General features: G+C 35.4%; 1 pseudogene; it reads right to left on the bottom strand.

Annotated features, from left to right (window-relative positions):
• LOC149571185 (septin and tuftelin-interacting protein 1 homolog 1-like) overlaps positions 1-16,109 on the bottom strand; it is a 122,780-nt pseudogene extending 106,671 nt beyond the window's left edge.
• Between the last annotated feature and the right edge of the window lie 3,748 nt (positions 16,110-19,857).

Below are 19,857 nucleotides of genomic sequence, written 5' to 3'. Positions count from 1 at the left end.
CCAACCTTCCTCCAAGCAAGGCAATGAATACTTGCAGTAGAGCTCCCTTCTCTTTCTTCAACCTTATTAGTCTCTAAAAGTAGAGAGTTGCCAAGTGAGTTTCAATTTAACCATGTCTCTATTTATAACCCTCTTATTTTCGGATTTAATGGAAAATGTCATTTTCATGGGGTCTCCTAGGTCCACTAGACACCATAGAGGTCATAAATAACCCCCTAACCTATAGTACTAACATGGGTAAGGTTAGTTTTAATCACAATTGGCCTTAGAGTTACTTTATGACCCTCCTAAAGCTAGGCAATTCAAATTTCAAATTTCTTTTCCTAAGGTAATAACCTTGTCCCCTTCTAACTAAGACAATAATCAAGTTTCCCAATGGAGGCATATAACACGGAGCAAGGTGGCCACATGATCCATTAATGAACAACATGTCATTTCCCCATAACTAGTACAAGTGTCAAGTGACACACACAAATGCACTAAAACGTTACCCGTAACACATTCAAATCTATGCATGAAGACCATACCACACACACACATCACACATTCACAAAATAAGCACATCATAATGAGGTTTACGAATCTTACAAAAATTCACCTTGGCAGAGTCATTAAACATGTGTCTATGGCTTGTTTCCTCGTAAAATTTCCATGGTTCCACTTCCTGCACATCAAACTTGAGCATCAGCAGTCCAAGGAATCAAATAAGCATATGTAATGTAAATGAAGATAACAATAATATCTATATTAACATAATTCAAATTAAATATCCTTTCCTATCATCATAAGCATCATAATCAAACTAATATTCATCCATACACAAGCATCATAATCAAACTAATATTCATCCATACACTGAAAATTAACATTTTGCCTTGCATCAAAATCTGATAATATTATATCATAGAACTGCTCCCAAAGAGGTCCAAATACTTCCTATATAATAACAGGTTCTTTAAACACATACAATGTACAACACTGCAAAAGTATCAAATCTATAGATAAGGCAAATCCACTATCTATCTAAATCTATCAAAATATCAAAGTCTCGAATTATCAAAATGTACACAAAACATCTAAGCTATAACGGGTCAGGGGGAGGCCTTACAAATCTTGCATCTAGAAACACCACAATAGAATAAACCAACTCAAATACCAAACGAACAAATTGATTGGGATAAAATGATAATCTCATTGACAAAGAAACAAGAATTTAGATCCAACTGGCCTATCGATATGTAGTCTTACATTCCATTCATAGAGGCCTAATTATTTACAAAATCGTATGCTTACTTCAAGTTGTCCTTCTACAACTAGAACTCCTAAAATAACAAAAACTACCCTACCTATATACAAGATTGTCAACCACAAGTTGACTTATCCAATCATAAACAAATCTCAATGAGAAGAAAACATATTACAACCAGATTATAAAGACACCCTCAAATAGATCCATCATGACATGCAAACATACAAGATTGTTGGAAAAATGTATTAGAACATAGAAAAATGCTTCAATTAGATTTGTTCATCATAAAATACCATCATAAGTTGAATCAAGTCAACCTAGTCATTGGAGTAGGAAAATAGGATATAGGACTAAACCAATGTTATGATAACTTCTTCGAGAAGGAATAGAACATGATGTGAAGCTAGAAAAAGATACACCAATATTTCTAGAAAACACCATAAAGACCGCATAAGATAATAATCCCATTGAATCGATCACTACCTAGACCATCAAAATTTGTCCAAATAGAATAGAAAATAGATAAACTAAAAGAAAACATTTTTTGAGTGATGCAATATTGCCAATAACCCAAGATGTTCAACATCAGACACTCAAGGTTGATGAAAAAAGAGAGCCCCTCATTTTGATGATGCAAAAGAATTTCACATCAGATCTCCAATCTCCATTTTGACCTTCAATTTCCAACCCTCGTGGCTAAGAACACAAACTTGCACACCACAACTCTCTGCTTTCTTCAATTTGATTCACACAACCTCTGTATAGAAATAGACCAGACAAAAAATCTATCGACAAGGCCAAATTGATTAGAAACACAATCAAGCACTAGATATGTACTCTACTCCACAAATTCTCTTGATGTCTTCAACCACTTATCATCATTTATGTCAGACAATTTATCATACTTTATAATCAATGCATTCACAAAAATGAACTCATAAGATCCTCTAAATCCACCATTCTGATCCTTTTTATAAATTAATGTCATCAAGGTCACTATCTTTGTCTGGCACTACTACTACAACACTATCTAGTTCTTATTGACCTTCAAAACTTCACTGCTTCAAATCCATCCATCAAACCCTTCTTCAACTCCTCAGGTTCATAAATATGATCACAAGTGTTGACTAAACAATCACGAAATATGCTTACACCAAAAATATGCCTCTAGAATCTAGCCAGATTCTTCTCTAATTGTACACCCTTAGTAACACTCTTAACCACCTTCTGCAAAATACTTTTTATTCCCTAATCTTTAGTCGCTTGATCTTCTAGATGATAGTCCTCAAATCTATATTCATCCTCACTCTCAGGTATGTTCATCCTTATCATCCACACATATCTTTTCCTACCAAAAAATGTTGCTCATATTTCCATACTTACATTAACACACATGTAACAATAATATCTCCCACAAAAGCAACTTGATTAGTACCAACATCAATCAAGTAACAAATATTTTCTCTCACATCTACTAAATGATCCGTACAAAAAATCACTATTCAACTGAAATAAAGCAATCTATAACTCTTTAGCTATAATAGGATCATCATCGTAAGTGAAAATCGTATCCACAACATCCTTGTTCTTATCAAATATTCCATCAACATTCATACTCTCACACTTGCCAATCACAATAATATTTTTTTATTAAGGGTAAAAGTAAGTTTTGAGAGGACATGAAACCCCGTACAAATAGATTTTAAAGAAGATATAGAACTCCACAAATAAGAAATTTTTCCACCAAGTAAACAAACAAAGGTATGGTTGTCCTCTATAGATCGACGAGAAGTGGCAAACAAAGATAGATCAAAGAAAGACCAATTGCAAAAAGGAAAAGAAGTCCTAATCTTCCTTTAGGGAGAGAAACCCTCAACCCACTTAAACAAGGAAAACACTAGGATTTTCCTTTACCTCCCTTCTTATGGCAGCGAGGATTCACTTTGAAGTGAGGAGAGGACTTCTTATGGTATTTTCCAATAACTGAGATCTACCCTTTCTCAACCAACGAGACCGCAACCAGCGAGTCTAGAATAAGAAAATTTGCCTTAGAAGAACTAACAAAAGAGAGATGGGAAGATCCAACAACAATAGTTCTAGCAGAGGGAAAAAGGACAACAAAACTAACACTAATAGGAACCACAACCTGAACAACCAAACGAGCCATCTCACTACCCACAAAAACACAAGTAGCAACAATCATAACAAGAACAAGGGAAGCCTGAGAAAGCTTCTTAGCAATAGTATAATGATCAAAAGAAACCCCCTTCCACCAAGAAGAACCCTTATTAGTTTTTGGCCTTTGAAGACTGCAATGACCTATCAAAGTCCATGTGTTGTAGCATTTTCTACATCCAAACGGAATCCCTTCATAATCTAGTGTTTGAATTCAGTTGTCTCCATTAGGAAGCCCAACTTTATATTTCTACAGTAAACCCTTTGAAATGTTCACCTCAACAAGGATTCCCACATAAGTGGAATGCAAAATATTTGACAAATCTTCATCAACCATCGAGAAGTTACTAATAGCCTCACCTACAGCTTCCAATAGGGAATCAAACCAGAGATGAAGAGGAAGGTTATGGAGGCGAACCCAAATCAGAAACTTAGAAAATGATTTAGTAGCAAGGGAGAAATCGTGATGTCATGGTTTTACCATCAATGGAAATTGATTCGATTGGGTAAAAGAATGGCTACAAAGGATCAAATTTTGATCCCATGTATCATCAAAATTAGCAATGAAGAACCCCTTATCCATGGGGAAAAGGTGCACAAGACTAGATAACATTGGTTCTCATACTCTTAAAATCCAATCATGCAACTTTGCTAGACTCGTCCCAAAACCCTAAAAGTGATAGACCACAACATGATCATAAAGGGTGTCAATATCCTCTTAATATCTTGCACTACGTCCTTCTCTAGCTTGAGAAAGAAAGGGGAACAAACATGACAGGGAACCTTCCCCTATGAGGGAACCGATGACACAATTGCAACCTTAGCAACATAAGAAAGCTTACCAAAAGCTCTAGTGTTGCCCTGAATAGATGTACTTAGACTCACAAGCGCAACAAAAACCACCAAACCCTTGTCTACCTCAATAACCATCATCACAGCTGTAGAGGAAGGAAATAAGGAGGAACTCTTAATCTTGAAGGTACCCTTTAGGATAGAAGCAAAAAATCCATCGATAGCAGCTAGAAAACCAAGGGAGGAAGAAGCATTACCACCCAAAGTAATGCCTCCCATGCTAGCCAGCAATGGAGACACTGCAGCAGGAGCCCTAATGCATCTAGAAATGGTAGGAGACATCATTTGCATGCACATACTAGATGACCCCAAGAATAACTATCATTATCCCTTCAACTAATCTCAATAGTGTTGAACTCTTCAAAGAACCTTACTAGGTTATCATTTCAACCAAAGGAGATTCAATTCCACCCTCAACTAGGTCAACCTCCTCAACATGAGAAATGACATTGCATATATTAATAATAAGACAATCCTCAACTAACTCATTGGATCCAATCAGCTACATTGACATCCATGTTAAGCTCTAAAAATTTTGAGGTCTAAGTATCTACAAGCTTCTTTACCTCAAGAATTTTTACCTCAACCATAGCAACAACCTCAATTTGCATCATTTTCCTTCAGGTCATCCTTCCAATAGACCAAACAAGTTTTTCCTTAACCAGTGAATACCAACTAGACATTTGCAACTTCAACTTCTCCATCATTACTAAACTCCTTTTTAGAAAGTGCATCTGCAATAGCTTCATCTCTTCAACAGGCATTCCTCCCAATGCATCTCTAATTTTATTTCTCACCTTACCTATGGAATCAGACATCATCTACCCTAATTGACTATAGTTCATTCTTTTTTTTAGTGACATCTCTCCTGACCCATAGTGCAATTGTCTAACCTCAATGATCTAGTTGCAAGAATTAAATTGTCCTTCCTTTGATGATATTTTGAACATACCTTCAAGCTACCTCCATTTAGTTATCTATCTACCCATGAGATGCCTACTTAACTCACAAACAAGTTCACAACCTTCAACATCTTTCTTTTAATTTGTTCTTATGAAAATATTCTACACTTGTAGGTCATATCTACCTTCCATCATCCCACAACAAGTCCTCCAAGATTTCCCAACATCAAGAAAAACAATTAGTAACTTAGGTTCATCAACCACAGTTGATAACTCATACAAGCCAACAATTCATTTGTTGTTCTCTTCTGCAAGTCTTTTGCAATTATACACTCTGACACCCCACAACCAATAGATCTAGGGATTCACAATGTCAAAGTTCCAATTGATTAGCTTTCATCAACTTTCACATTCGACATTTGGCAAAAAATCCCTTCTTAACTACCTTGTGAAAGTTATTTGATAATGTAGGTCAAATCCTGATGTAGGAGCATCCTAAGGTACTCAGCAATCCTATATGCAGGAGCATCAAGCATAGATTTTTGGACTTAGGGTTCATACAGTTGAGGATGTTCTCAAGGAACATTTGGGAACCTTTTCCTAAGAGCACATAAAGTTTGGAGTAATTTTCTTGGAGTTAGAGCCTTTTTGGTGGTGGGTGGTAATGTGTTCCTGATTTATTGGCAGACTTTGGATATTCTTTCCATGAGCTTATGTTCGAGGGAGTTGGCATTTGTTCTCTTGGATTTGGACACTTGGATGCGGCGTTGACCTATGCCTAATAGTGTGTATTCTTATTTGGTCATATGAGTTAGTTATGATTGTAAACTTGGGGCATGTCCTAAGCATTTAGTTATTTCAGGTATCTAATGTTTGTTTCCAAGTTGATTGTGGCTTGAAGCTATATTTAATGTGATTGTTTATTTAATATAACTTTCTAGGCTGACTTGTGGCTTGGTTTAGTATAAGTAGGGCGGTCTTGTGAAGTCTAGAGTCATAATTCAACATGGAGACCAACATGGAGTCACTGAAAGGAACGAAGTTTAGCAGAGCTAGTAGTTAAGTGTGGGCTTGAAAAATAAGAAGTTTGTTTGATGGCGTTCTCTACTAGATTGTGGGTCTAGGCTACCGAGAGTTTGGATCTGGCAAGGTCTTTTAAAACTATTATTGTAATTGCATTGTATTTGGCCACAACCCAAAAGCCCTTATAGTCGAACATATTGGATGTAAATCTTATAATTATGTTATAAGAATTATGTTGTTTTGGATCTAAATCTCTATTATTGTTTATATTTCATTGCGTGGTTATTTGTTGGGGGCTAGGACATTTCCTTTGGGGATTCTCCTACCTTGCATTGCATCAAGTGGTATTAGAGCGAATTGATCTTGTGAAGCTAGTTGATCTTGTGGATTTGTTGCTTTGTTTTGCGAAGATCTTGGAAGATGTCTCTGAGAAGATTGGACCCTTGGAAAATTGCAAGTCTCTATGATGTTGTGGAGACTAAGATTATAGAGAAATTTAAAGAAAATTTTAGATCTGAGATGGAGTTGATGAAGAATGACATGATCGTTGAGATCATGAGAGCTATAGTTGGTGTACCAAGGAATGTGGGTACTAAAGATGGTTATGAAGAAATTGTTGAAGACTTTGAAGCTCTTGGATCTATTTGTGAAGACATAACTTGTTGCATGGAGAGACGTGTGGAAGATAGAATTGGTCAGTTGGATAGATGTGGAAATGAGTTGAAGTTGAAGCATAAGATGGATGTTTCTAATTTCTTAGATACTCTGAGTACTGAAGACCTGATAGATTTGATTGGTGTGTTGGAAGACTACTTTGAGTTAGAGGATATTAGAGACCCACTCAAAGTGAGGTTGGCACAAAATAAGTTGAAACGGGATGTTTTATGGTGGAAATAATTACAAAGAGATAGAGAAGAGGAAGGTAAAATGGAGATCACTAGATGGAGATTGATGGTGACAAAATTGAAGGCTAAGTTCATTCCCTCTAATTAAGAACTTTAGTTTCTTAAGAGGTTACAGAATCTAGAGAAGAAGCATTTGTCTATGAAAGATTATACTGAGGAGTTCTACAAGTTAACTATTTGGTTTGGACATAGAGAATTTTCTAAAGAAAAAGGTGGCTAGATATATTAATGGCTTGAGATTCAATATTTACGATGAGATTGATATGTTGAATATTGCTTCAGTTAAGGCTACTTATGTGTATGCTCTAAGAGAAGAAGAAAAGTTGAAGAGAAGACATCAAGGTAATTGTAGAGGGCAGGAGAAGAAGGAACACTCTGAGAAGGATAAACAGATTGTGGAGGATGAACCAAAACCTGTTGAGAAGAAGAGAAGAAAAGGAAAGCTTGTGTGTAAAGGTATGTCCTAAAAATGTGGTGAAAAAGGTCATAGATCTTTTGAATGTCCCAATACTGATAGGAATAGAAGAATTGTTGTGGTACAAAAGAATGTGGATTCATTGAATGAGCTTGAGACAGAGGGGGATAATTTCTTGGTTCAGTGAGTGTTACTTGTTAAAAAGGTATAAGAACCTTGTCAAAGGAAGAATTTGTTAAGGACTACTATGTCTGAAGTTAAATGTCAGAATGTAATTGTAGATGGTTGTAGTATTGATAACCCAGTTGGTGAGGAGATGGTTCAAAAACTTGGTTTGAAGAGTGTAACATCTTTGTACTTATAGGATCAGTTGGTTGCAAGATAAACATTCTTTGGAGGTGAGGGAGCAATGTCTTATTAGTTTTTAGATTGGACAAGATCAAGTATTGGGTGATATTGTGGATACAAGTAGTTGTCACGTATTATTTCGTAGACCTTGGCAATATGATTGTAGGGTGGGGCATGATTGTGTCAAGAATGTGTTTATTGTTGAGAAGTGAGGTACAAAGCATTCCCTGATTCCTTTAAAGAACGCACAACTTGGTAGGAGGAACCTAAGTTTTTGTAGCCAAGTTGCATTTAGATATTCTTGAAGGGTAAGAGATCGGCATTGAAAACAGACATGTTGCACACCAAAGAAACATGTGAAAATGGCAGTTGCAGGAAAAGATTCACAAAAGTGGAACAAAGGCAAGAGTGTACAAGCTGTTGTGATGGAAAATATGCATGAGAAGAACTATTTTGAGGTTTGCGTGTTGAACCCTGAAATTTTTTCTTTCAATTGTTAAGAACATCATTTCTTTGCACTTGGGGTGTTTGATGTAGGAGCATCCTACGATAGTTAGCAATCCTGTATGTAGGAGCATCAGACTCAGATTTGTGGACTTGAGGTTTGTGCAATTGGGAATGTGTTTGCGGCACATTTGGGAACCTTGTCCTAAGTGTGCATAAATTTTGGAGTAATCATCTTGGAGTTAATGCCTTTTTTGTGGTGACTAGTAACATGTTATTGATTTACTGGCAAAGTTTGGAGATTATTTCTGAAAGCTTCAATTTGAGGGAGTTGGTGTTCGTACTCTTGGATTTGGATCTTTGAATGACACGTGGACCTATGCCTAAGTGCACCTATTCTTATTTGGTCATATGAGTTAGTTATGATTGTAAACTTGGGGCTTGTCCTCAGTATTTAGTTATCTCAAGTATTTAAGATTTATTGCTAAGCTGACTTGTGGCTTGAGGATGTATTTAATGTGTGTTTATTTAATGTAACATGTTAGGCCGACTTGGGGCTTTGTTTAGTATAAGTAGGGAGTCTTGTGAAGTCTAGAGTCATGATTCAACATGGAGACTAGCATGGAGTAGCCAAAAGGAGTGAAGTTTAGAAGAGCTAGTAGCTAAATATGGGCTTGGAAGACAAGAAGTTTGCTTGTGACTTACGAGCACAAGTTTAGATTCTTCTAGGTGTTCTCTAGGAGAATGTGTGTTTGGGCTAGCTAGAGTCTGGATCTTGCACTCTACCAAATTGTGTGTCTGGGCTAGCTAGAGTTTGGATCTTGCGAGGTCTTGGAGAACTATAATTGTAATTGCATTGTATTTGGCCACAACCCAAAAGGCCTTACAATCGGGCATGTTGGATGTAAATTTTATGATTTTGTTATGAGAATTGATGTTGTTTTGGATCTAAATCTTTGTGTTATTGATTATATTCCAATGTGTGGCTATTTGTTGGGGACTAGGACATCTCCTTAGGGATTCTCCTACCTTGCACTACATCAAATCCTCGGCACTACCACCCCAAAAACAATAAATCTGCAACTCCAAAATATTGCAACTAGAAACACCATAGTGAATAAACCAACTCAATTACAAAAGAAATGGATCATATATTCTAAACCAATAATCTCATTGACGTAGAACTAAGATTTTTAATCCATTTCGGCCTACCAATATGCAGTCTTACATTCCAAGCATGCAACCCTAAATAAATTTACAAAATCAAATGCTAGCCTTCAAGCTATACTTCATTTTCTATCACTCCTAAACTAACAACTATCCTATCTATATATAAGATGGTCAACCAGAAGTTGACTTATCTGATCACAAATCTCAATGAGAAGGAAACATATTACAACCAATAGGTTAGGACCCAAATTATAAGAATGTGCTCAATTAGATGCATCATGACATACAAGCACACAAGAAGGTTGACCACATTTATAAGAACATAGAACAGTGTGCCAATCAGCTTTGTTAATAACAAAACATCTTCACAATCCAAATCAAGTCAACCTGGTTGTTAGAAAAGGAAAGCAATATAAGACTAGACCAATCTTATAATAACTTCTCTCAAAAGGAATAAAACATAATGTAGAGCTAGACAAAGGTTCATCAGGATGTCTAGAACACACCATAAGGACCACATAAGACAAAGAGATCACTAGATCAATCACTATCTAGAACACTAAAAACCCACCCTAAAGGAACAATTAATAGAAAAATTGAAAGAAAGCTTTTTTGGGTGACACAAGATTGCAAGAAACCCAAGATGTTCTTGTATCAACCTATTAGATCTCTACACTCGGGACTTTTCATTCTTTAAAAGACCATGTGCAATATTTTCCCAATATGTTGATTCTTCCAATCAATAAATGAATGCTTTACATTGGTGTCATCCATTCTATCACTAAATTATTAGAGTACAACATACTTCAACTTGCATAATTGTAATTTCATTCTATTTGAAGATTGAAATGACCTACGGCCCATGTCTATAAGATTGATTAAGTTTTTTCCACCTTGTATGTCACACCATTTCTTTTTCCAAACATATGTAAGATAATAAATTTACTAAAAGAAGCCAAGATTATCAAAATTTGGTTGAGCCAATCATATTTTTCTAGTTTAGATGTATTCCTGCCAAGGTTGAATTAACAACTATATGTGAGTCCCCTTCTAAGTGGCCTTTTAAAAGCCTATTCTTCTAATGATCTTCACTCCCATTAAGGCCTCTTGATTTTTATTTTTATTTACTTACCAACTATTCCTGACTTCTTTGATAATACATCATGTAATTAACATGCCTAGTTTACCTTTGGTTTCCTGTTTAAATTCATCTTTACTTAGTACTCATTGCTAAATAGGAGATTTATTATTATGACTATTTCTTTCAGTGTTGAAGTACAAAGACTTTTAGCTTGGCCCTTGTTCTATATGAGGCCATAAATGGGGACATCCTTCTTGACATTACAACTTGATTGGCCTAGAGGCATTGACACACTACCATCTTTCTCATCCTCCAACTATGTCCTCCACAATTTCTCTTGTCTTCCTCTCCTATCCTTTGTCTTCTTCACATTCTCTTCCTCTTCATTAATGTATTTCATCCTTTTTATGATAACCATTAATACATTCACATTGGCAACCCACCCTCAACATGAACACCATGTGATCTTAATGACGATTTGATTCTTTGTTGTCGTCATCAATAATGTAACCACTTAATTATCACACTGCATGATGACAACATTATATTATTATAATCTTTAATTTTTGTGTGTGTGTGTGTGTGTGTGTTGTTTATATGAGGCCATAAATGGGGACATCCTCCTTGACATTACAACTTGACTGGCCTAAAGGCATTGACACACTACCATCTTTCTCATCCTCCAACTATGTCCTCCACAATTTCTTTTGTCTTCCTCTCCTATCCTTTGTCTTCTTCACATTCTCTTCCTCTTCATTAATGTATTTCATCCTTTTTATGATAACCATTAATACATTCACATTGGCAACCCACCCTCAACATGAACACCATGTGATCTTAATGACGATTTAATTCTTGGTTGTCATCATCAATAATGTAACCACTTAATTATCACACTACATGATCACAACATTATATTATTATAATCTTTATTTGTGTGTGTGTGTGCGTGTGTGTGTGTGTGTGTGTGTGTGTGTGTGTGCGTGTGTGCATGTGTGTGTGTGTGTGTGCACATGTGTGTGTGTGTGTGTGCGTGTATGTGTGTGTGTGTGTGTGTGTGTTTGTGTGTGTGTGTGTGTGTGTGTGTGTGTGTGTGTGTGTGTGTGTGTGTGTGGAAATAAAACAAAAAAAATTGCTATTGTGTAATAGTGATGCTATACTTAAACCACTATTCAATGACAAAGTTGAACATTTAAATAAATGTAGATAAAATCCTACACTGTGCTAATTAAACTATATAGTTCTATTATACCATTTTTTTAGTTCATTAATAGTTGGTAGGCTAGCTCCCATTTATATTAATCAGCAATTGAATGAGTGCAAAGTGGTCCATTCATTTTTATGTGAGATGAGTTCTTGTGAACCACTATTGATCATGAAACATAGATGAATAAATTTGACTCAAGCTACACATTTGAATCATGGTAGCAATATCACAACAAGATAATACTCTGACCAAAAATAACCCTTGTCCTCAAGATATAACCCCTCAACAAAGCACACAACTCTCATTGACTCTTTACTTGATCAAGGTAATTATGCCCCTCAAGGAATGTTTACCATCTCACTTTGATCTTTTGTCTTCCCAACAAACCTCAATTTTGGTGAGACATAAGGAATGTCTCACTGACATCATAATTTTGCATCTTGATGAATCCATTGGTCTTTTGACATGACTTGACTTGAAATATGGCTCGTCAAGGCGAGCCTACCTCTTGAGCTGGTAATTTAAATATGTTGTGATCTACCATGATCAATGGTTATTTTAGCAACCAAATATTGTCTTGATGAATTTCTCTCTCTTTGTTATTCCATGTAGCTTTATCTCTCCTCTCTACATTCCTACAAAGATTAACACTAATATTATGATATAATAGATTCTTCCTATATGGGCAAAGTAGTTACGAAGATGGCCCTCTTCATTGTTAGGATTAACCTCAGACAAAAATAATAGTTACATGCAAATATAACCAATATCAAAAAATAATAGATTGCATAGAAGAGAACACAAGACACCAAGATTTAACGTGGTTCACCCAATCCCTAGGCTACATCCACCAATAGCAAGTCCAATATTATTATTATCCAATGATTACAACCTAATTACAATCTGTAATCCCTTACAGCTCAATACCAACGTAAGAACCAATTTTCACATCACACATTATGAAAATCCCTAACCCTAAGCCTTTTTATACAAGCTTTTTGCTGCTTACAAAATTAGGGCTAGAATAATAGAAAAATAGTAGCTGACACCTTATACAATATAAGGTCATTTTTGGCTTCGGGAGCGTTGCCCCTTGACCCCACCCTATACTGTGACAGGGAATGCACTTGGGGCGTTGCCCTAGGACCTCGCAAGGGCACTACCCGTTGACCCCATCTTGGGGGCGTTGCCTCCAAACCCTCGTAGAAATAATATGGAGAGAAAATCGTGTTGAATAAACCTCTGAGTTTGATTAGGCTCCACATCACAACAATCTCCCACTTGGAGACTGATCAGACTCCACAATAATAACCTCCCACTTAAAGACTGATCATAGCACTACTAAACCTATAGCTCCTACTAGAATATCAAACCACCCTAGACGTTTCTATCATTTTATTCTGTTCAGTCTAGAAGACCAACCGAAGCTGATGCGGAGTTCAACTTCTCCTTTGTTATGACCTTTCTAAACATATCTGCTAGATTATCATCTATATGTATCTTCTCCATCTTTAACTATCCATCTTCCAAAACTAATCAAATGAAATGGTACCGCAACTATATGTGTTTTGTCTTTGAATGCAAAGCTGAATTCTTTGCAAGATGAATGGCACTCTGGCTATCTATGAGAAAATAATTATCCGTTTGTGGATGTCTCAACTCTTCCATGAAGAACTGAAGCCATATCATCTCCTTGGTTGTCTCTATAGTAGCAACATACTCTACCTCTATAATGGATAAAGTATTAACCTTCTGCAACCTAGAAACCCAGCTCACTACTACCCAACCATCAGTAAATACATAACCTATAGTACTCTGCCTAGTATCAATATCTCCTACCAAATCTAAGTCAACATAGCCCTGTAAATTAGTAGTAGAGCCCCCAAAGTGTAAACACTTACTAGATGTTCCTCTCAGATATATGAGAATCCGTTTAATTGCATTCCAATGCTCAATTCCTAAATGACTCATATGCCTACTAACAACTCTCACTGCATGTGCAATATCTAGCCTTGTACATACCATAGCACACATCAAGCTTCCTACAGCTGAAGCATAAGGTACCTTGGACATCTTATCCTCCTCTTCTTGTGTCTTGGGACACATCACCTTAGTCAACTTCAAATGACCAAGTAAAGTTGTGCTGACAACTTTAGCATTCTCCATAAAGAAACATTACAACACCTCAATATTATCAGCTTGAAATAAAGTCAATTTCATGTTCCTCCTATATCTGCAAATCTTCAAACCAAGGATTTGTCTTGCTGCCCCCAAATCCTTCATATCAAATGCACATGCTAACTGGTATTTCAGCCCCTTAATGTGTTCCATGTTAGATCCAGCTACAAGCATATCACCAACATATAAACATAAAATAATGTAGTTGTCATCATCCAACCTCTTAAAATAAACACAATGATCTGAATGACACCTACTGTATCCACGCTCATGCATAAACCTGTCAAATTTTAGAGACCATCGCCGAGGTGCTTGCTTCAAGCCATATAAACTTTTCTTTAATCTGTACACTAAGTCCTCCTTACCTTTGACCTCAAATCCCTATGGTTATGCTTTATATATCTCTTCATCCAAATCAACATGAAGAAATGTTGTTTTAACATCAAGTTGCTCCAAATGCAAATCTTCAATAGCCACAATACTTAAAACAATGTGAATAGAAGTCATTTTAACAACATGAGAAAATATCTCATCAAAATCAATGCCCTTTTTTTTGTGCAAATCCTTTTACAACTAACCTGGCTTTAAATCTTTTCTTACCTCCATCCTCTTCTTTTAACCTGTAAACCCATTTATTATGTAAAGCCTTTTTACTTGCATAAATCTTATGTCTTATTTTTCAGCAAAGAATTCATTTCTTCTTTCATTGCAGACTCCCACTGAATCTTTGTATCCACTTGCACAGCTTCATCATAACATTCAGGTTCACTAGCTACCCCAAGACCCCGCAAGGGCACTTCCCCTTGACCTCGTCTAGGAGGCACTACCCCCAAACCCCCATAGAAATAATATGGGGAGAAAACTGTGCCGAATAAACCTCTAAGTCTGATTGGGCTCCACATCACAACAATCTCCCACTTGGAGACAAATTAGACATCACAACATTTATTAATGGACTACATAGGGTAACGTATGATGAATGCATTGTCAGCAATCATACATATGATGGCCTTTCTCCTACACCTACGGGGTCTAGTACTTTGTTAGCCATGAAGGGCCAAAGGTAGTTTCATCTACATTTGTTGTTACCCTTGAGTCTAACCTATTTCGAGTGAATCTAAGTATTCTCCAGTCAATCTTATTAGATGTAATCCCCTCAATGGCACAAAATTGGTTGATTATTTAAGAATATTTATTTTGGTGGTAACAAGTCTCTTGTCTCATGACATACTACTTAATTATTTTGCATCACAGCACCACCTATGCATGTATAAAATCTAGAATACCAAGAACAAGTGTAGATATTGGTAGTGCCTTCATTTCAAAATCCTATTCACATTTAGGGGCCCATTTATAATAATAAAAATTTCCCTGGTTAAATTGATTAAATATGCAACACATTTTGCTAATAAATTGATGGTAGAAACCAGATAATCCTAGTAAACTATTTATCTCATGAGCATGTTTGAGAATCAGATAGACCAATCTTGAACTTATTTAATTTTACCAAAATTAGATGAAATGCCCTTTTTTAATATATGTTTTGATCACTTACATGTTTTTACATTAAGTTCATTGATGATCAATTGTTAATTATTGTATTGTATGTTGATTGCATGTTTATTGATAGCAACAAGGTGATAATTAAAGAGCTTAGAACTCAACTTTCTAGCACATTAGTAATTGTATCAAAACGTTTGTGAATTTTAGAAAGGTTGACAATATAACTTACCCCTTCATTGGTGTAACTATATATCAAGTCACTAAATGTTTTGGACACAACCCTATCACTTTGGATTTGGACCAGAAGTTTTTGGTTCACAAAGGACTTGACATCTACACTTGTAGGGACTTCTATCAAGGGCAAGGAATTTGGATATTATATGGCATGAATATACTCTGCCATTCACTTCAAAGACTGCTTCAACTCCCCCTTTTGTCTTTCCAATCCTTCCAAAACCTATAGGATATTCTTTTGTTGTTGGAGTCAAAGACATTCATATCAAATGTCTTAATGGCTAGGCCCAAATCATCTATTTCAACTTTGAACTCTTGCAAGGGTACTTCGTCACGACCCTTATCAATAATGGCCTTAAATGTGTCTTCCACCCAGTGCCTAGTGTCCTCATCAACCTCCATCATAGCATCTACCTTACGCATTTTTCTTTTGGTTGTTTTTCCTAGATAGTTACCATATCTTTGAATGGTATTGTAACATGGACAATATTGTGCTTCTTATTAATAGAGAGCTCAAGCCACTTGTGGGACCTTTGCTTTGGGGGGTTTGGAATAAAAAAATGTTTCCCAATGCCACTAAATGAGGAGCACTTGAGTCTATTGTTGTTTTTCTATCTCCTTCCACTACTCCAATTGAACCTTCCATATTTGGGTCTTTTACAGGTCCATGGGTGTCTTCCACATAGCCTAGGTCTACCACAATTAGGGTATCCTTTGCATGTTTATTCTTCTTCAGGCTCCTACAGTGACTAACCCATATTGTCAACTGAAGTTGGATTGGAACTTGTTCCAATGTATGGGTGTCAACTGTTCAAGTTCACCTACAAAGGGACATTGAACAACTTCATCAGTAAAAAATGGTGGAGATCATGAACATGAGGTCATCACCTCTCCCTGAGGCACTATTTCAGCTTCATTTAAATTCTTAGTTTTCCTTAGCCATTTTTCAGTTATTCTTATGACATTGAAAGTTATTTTCCTCAATCATTGTCGTATCTCCTTACTCTGGGAGAAAATTAGTTAAACAAGTGGTTTTCTTCACCTTCATAATCTCGAGTCTAGATTGTTACCCACATCTTTTACTTGTAAAAATTAAATAGCTGCAAAAATTAAAACTCATTTTTGAGTCGTTAAACTATGAACTTAAACTCATGAAGGTCAAGGTTCAAGTTCATAATTGTATCAAGTATTGAGTCGGCCTTGTCATTATCTTTGGTTTTCTTGCACTAGTATTAAGTCCTAGTCATTGAACACGATCTGCTAAACCTCAACATTCAAGATTCAAAGTTTCATATATGCAACAAGAACCCAATCCACTGTATGTAAGGTCTTTCTAATATCCAGTTTTCCCGAATCTAAATTAACATCCAACATACTCAAAGAATACAGTTACTACTTCGTTTCATAGCAAAACAGTTATATCATTCAGGTACATGTCAATAATATTTACTCTTAAAAATCAGTTAGACAAAATTTCTTAACTAAAAACTTAAAAACGCCATCAAATGAAATTACAACATAAATTAAAATCACATACCTCAGAAAATTGAGATTGAAATCAAAACTACGGATGCTTCTGCAACCACCTGGGTTAGTCCACTATACCAATTTAACAATATCACATGACGACTATCACCTAAAAACTGCTATCTCAAAATCAAATGATAATTACAATTAAATACCACCAAATTAATAATTAGGCATCACATACCACTGTATCAACTAGGGCATCATTTACCAACGGTTCATTTAGGGCTTTTGATACTACTATTACAAATAGGGCTTCTAATACCACTTATTCAAATTAGGGCTTCCACTACCATAGATTCAAATTAGGGCTTCTGCTACCACGGATTCAATTAGAGCTTTCGCTACCACAAATTCAATTAGGTCTTCTAATACCATTGTATCCTCTAAGGTTCCAGCTGTCACTCAATCAATTAGGGCTTCAAATTCTTTTCCTTCTGATTACTTAACTCTGACAATAACTCAAGATTAGAAAATATACTTATATTCGTTATTTATATATATGAAAGTAAAATGACAGTAACAATAAAATAATTCAATTTAATCTTACCTCCTCATAAATAAAAATGATAATACATGTTTCCAATAAACAATTGATGGCATGGCTTATCTTTGTCTGACGCATGTCTAACATCTTGAGAGAGGTGAAACATTGTCAGGAGCTTAACCACCCAACCTCGAACCACAACATATCGCCACACGATCTCTAATGAGAAAGGCCCTCCCTACCCAGAATCTTGTCATCCACTAGGCATCATGGTATATATCACACCTCATGACTTGGTAGCAGGAGATCACAATAACAGGAATATGCATGAGCTATTAATTAATTCATATTAAATGATAAATATTAAAATGACATAATTGATACTGATTCATATTATTACAAATTCCTTTCTCACACCTCATCACCCATCTTCTTGGCTACACAGTTGGGTGAGTCCCAGGTATTCAAAATTCTCGGAGAAGATGGCTCTATCAATTATTCAAAAAGATTACATACAATCATCATTTCACATTCTATGATTACATGATTATGTTCTTTTAAGATTCTAGAATTGAATGTTTAACTCTAATAACCTTCAGCATAATGATCTATGGATCCATACTATGATTCCTAGCTATCACTTACCTTAAGCAAGCCAAAATTAGAAAGAAAATCAAATCTATAGTATCAACAATTCATCAACGTAGCGATAAATGTACATACACATTATGTTTATATTTTTAATAATGACTAGGACAACATATACGTTGCTATGTAAAAAGTTCATTTACAATCAAACAATACCCACAACGTAATCTTTGGCTTATATTCCTTGTTGAAGTCTGTGATTATATTAGTTCCAGTACGTTGGATTTTTCATGATATCATATTCATCTCTAGATTGAGTATAAATGGAAGAATTTAGATTCTAAACTTCATTGCATTTCCATTCTTCATATTGAGACAGTTTATGGTTAAAAAACAATCAACGGTATGAACATACTCGGTGAACTAATATCTTGTAATGTCAATCTTAATTCAGTCTATATAATGATGGCTACAATATAGGGTTATATTCATTGAAATAAAGATATAATGTGACCTAAACATTTTTTTCCTTGTGGCCGAAAACAACGATCTCCTGCACTTCTCTTGCTGTGATCGAAGGAAGGTCATATAGTTGCACACTGTTGTTATTACAAGAACAAAGTATAACCAGCTTTTCCTATTCATCATGCATTCCACATAACGCCAAGATATTGTGACTTCTCTAAATGACTTGAAATACTTTTTTTTGGATAATTCCTTAAATTGTGACATGTGGCAAGAGTGATATGAAGGTTCAAGCATATATAATTTTGAATTTTGATCTCTGCTACTTGGGGTTTCGGCGATAATGGGTATTGAAAGGTTAAATCTTATTATTTGAAAAGCAATAGCAGGTGATTGGAAGGGTCACAAAAATGCAGAGAGGAAAGAGTTATTCCCAAAACGATCATCTATACTCTAATTTAATGGTCAACTTGACTATTTCGCTACCTTCAGTTATAAAGAAAGCTATTCGAATTCCCAAGATGACCATTCAAATAGATAAAAAAATAAAAAGGTTGGAGAAAGATTGTAAAAAAATTTGAATTGCCAAAATATTAATCCATTAGCTATGCCAAGTGTTATCATTTAAGAGCTAAGAATATTAAATTGAAAAGAATAAAGTTGGAAGGTGGTAATTCGAGAATTATAATAATTCTAAAGTTATTATAATTTGAATATTATTAAAATCTTATATGTACTTATAAACATCACTTTATTAAATTATTTAATTTTAATGGTGCCAAATCATTTAATATTATATGCACGTTTATAAATATTTATTAAAATAATATGATGAAAGATAAATTAAAATTCTTTGAGATATGTTTTACATTTTAACTCAATTATTTTAATTAAATTAATTATTAATAACTCATGTGATTCCAGAGATGTATCATGTTTCAAGTCGCTACATCTTCTACCCATCTGCCCAATGATGGTGATGCTCCTGCCTAATTCTTTTTTTACAATGCTTCCACCCCTTCGACATGCTTCCTGCAAGGAATTTCTCCGTAATCAACTTATAAATTATTTAATCATAAATAATCATAACAGTTAACCTTCATC

This window comes from Cupressus sempervirens, chromosome 2 (genome assembly GCF_028749045.1).
Source record: "Cupressus sempervirens isolate cs-2001-9-10 chromosome 2, ASM2874904v1, whole genome shotgun sequence".
NCBI classification, from domain to species: domain Eukaryota; kingdom Viridiplantae; phylum Streptophyta; class Pinopsida; order Cupressales; family Cupressaceae; genus Cupressus; species Cupressus sempervirens.
This window is presented reverse-complemented; position numbering and strand designations above follow the sequence as displayed.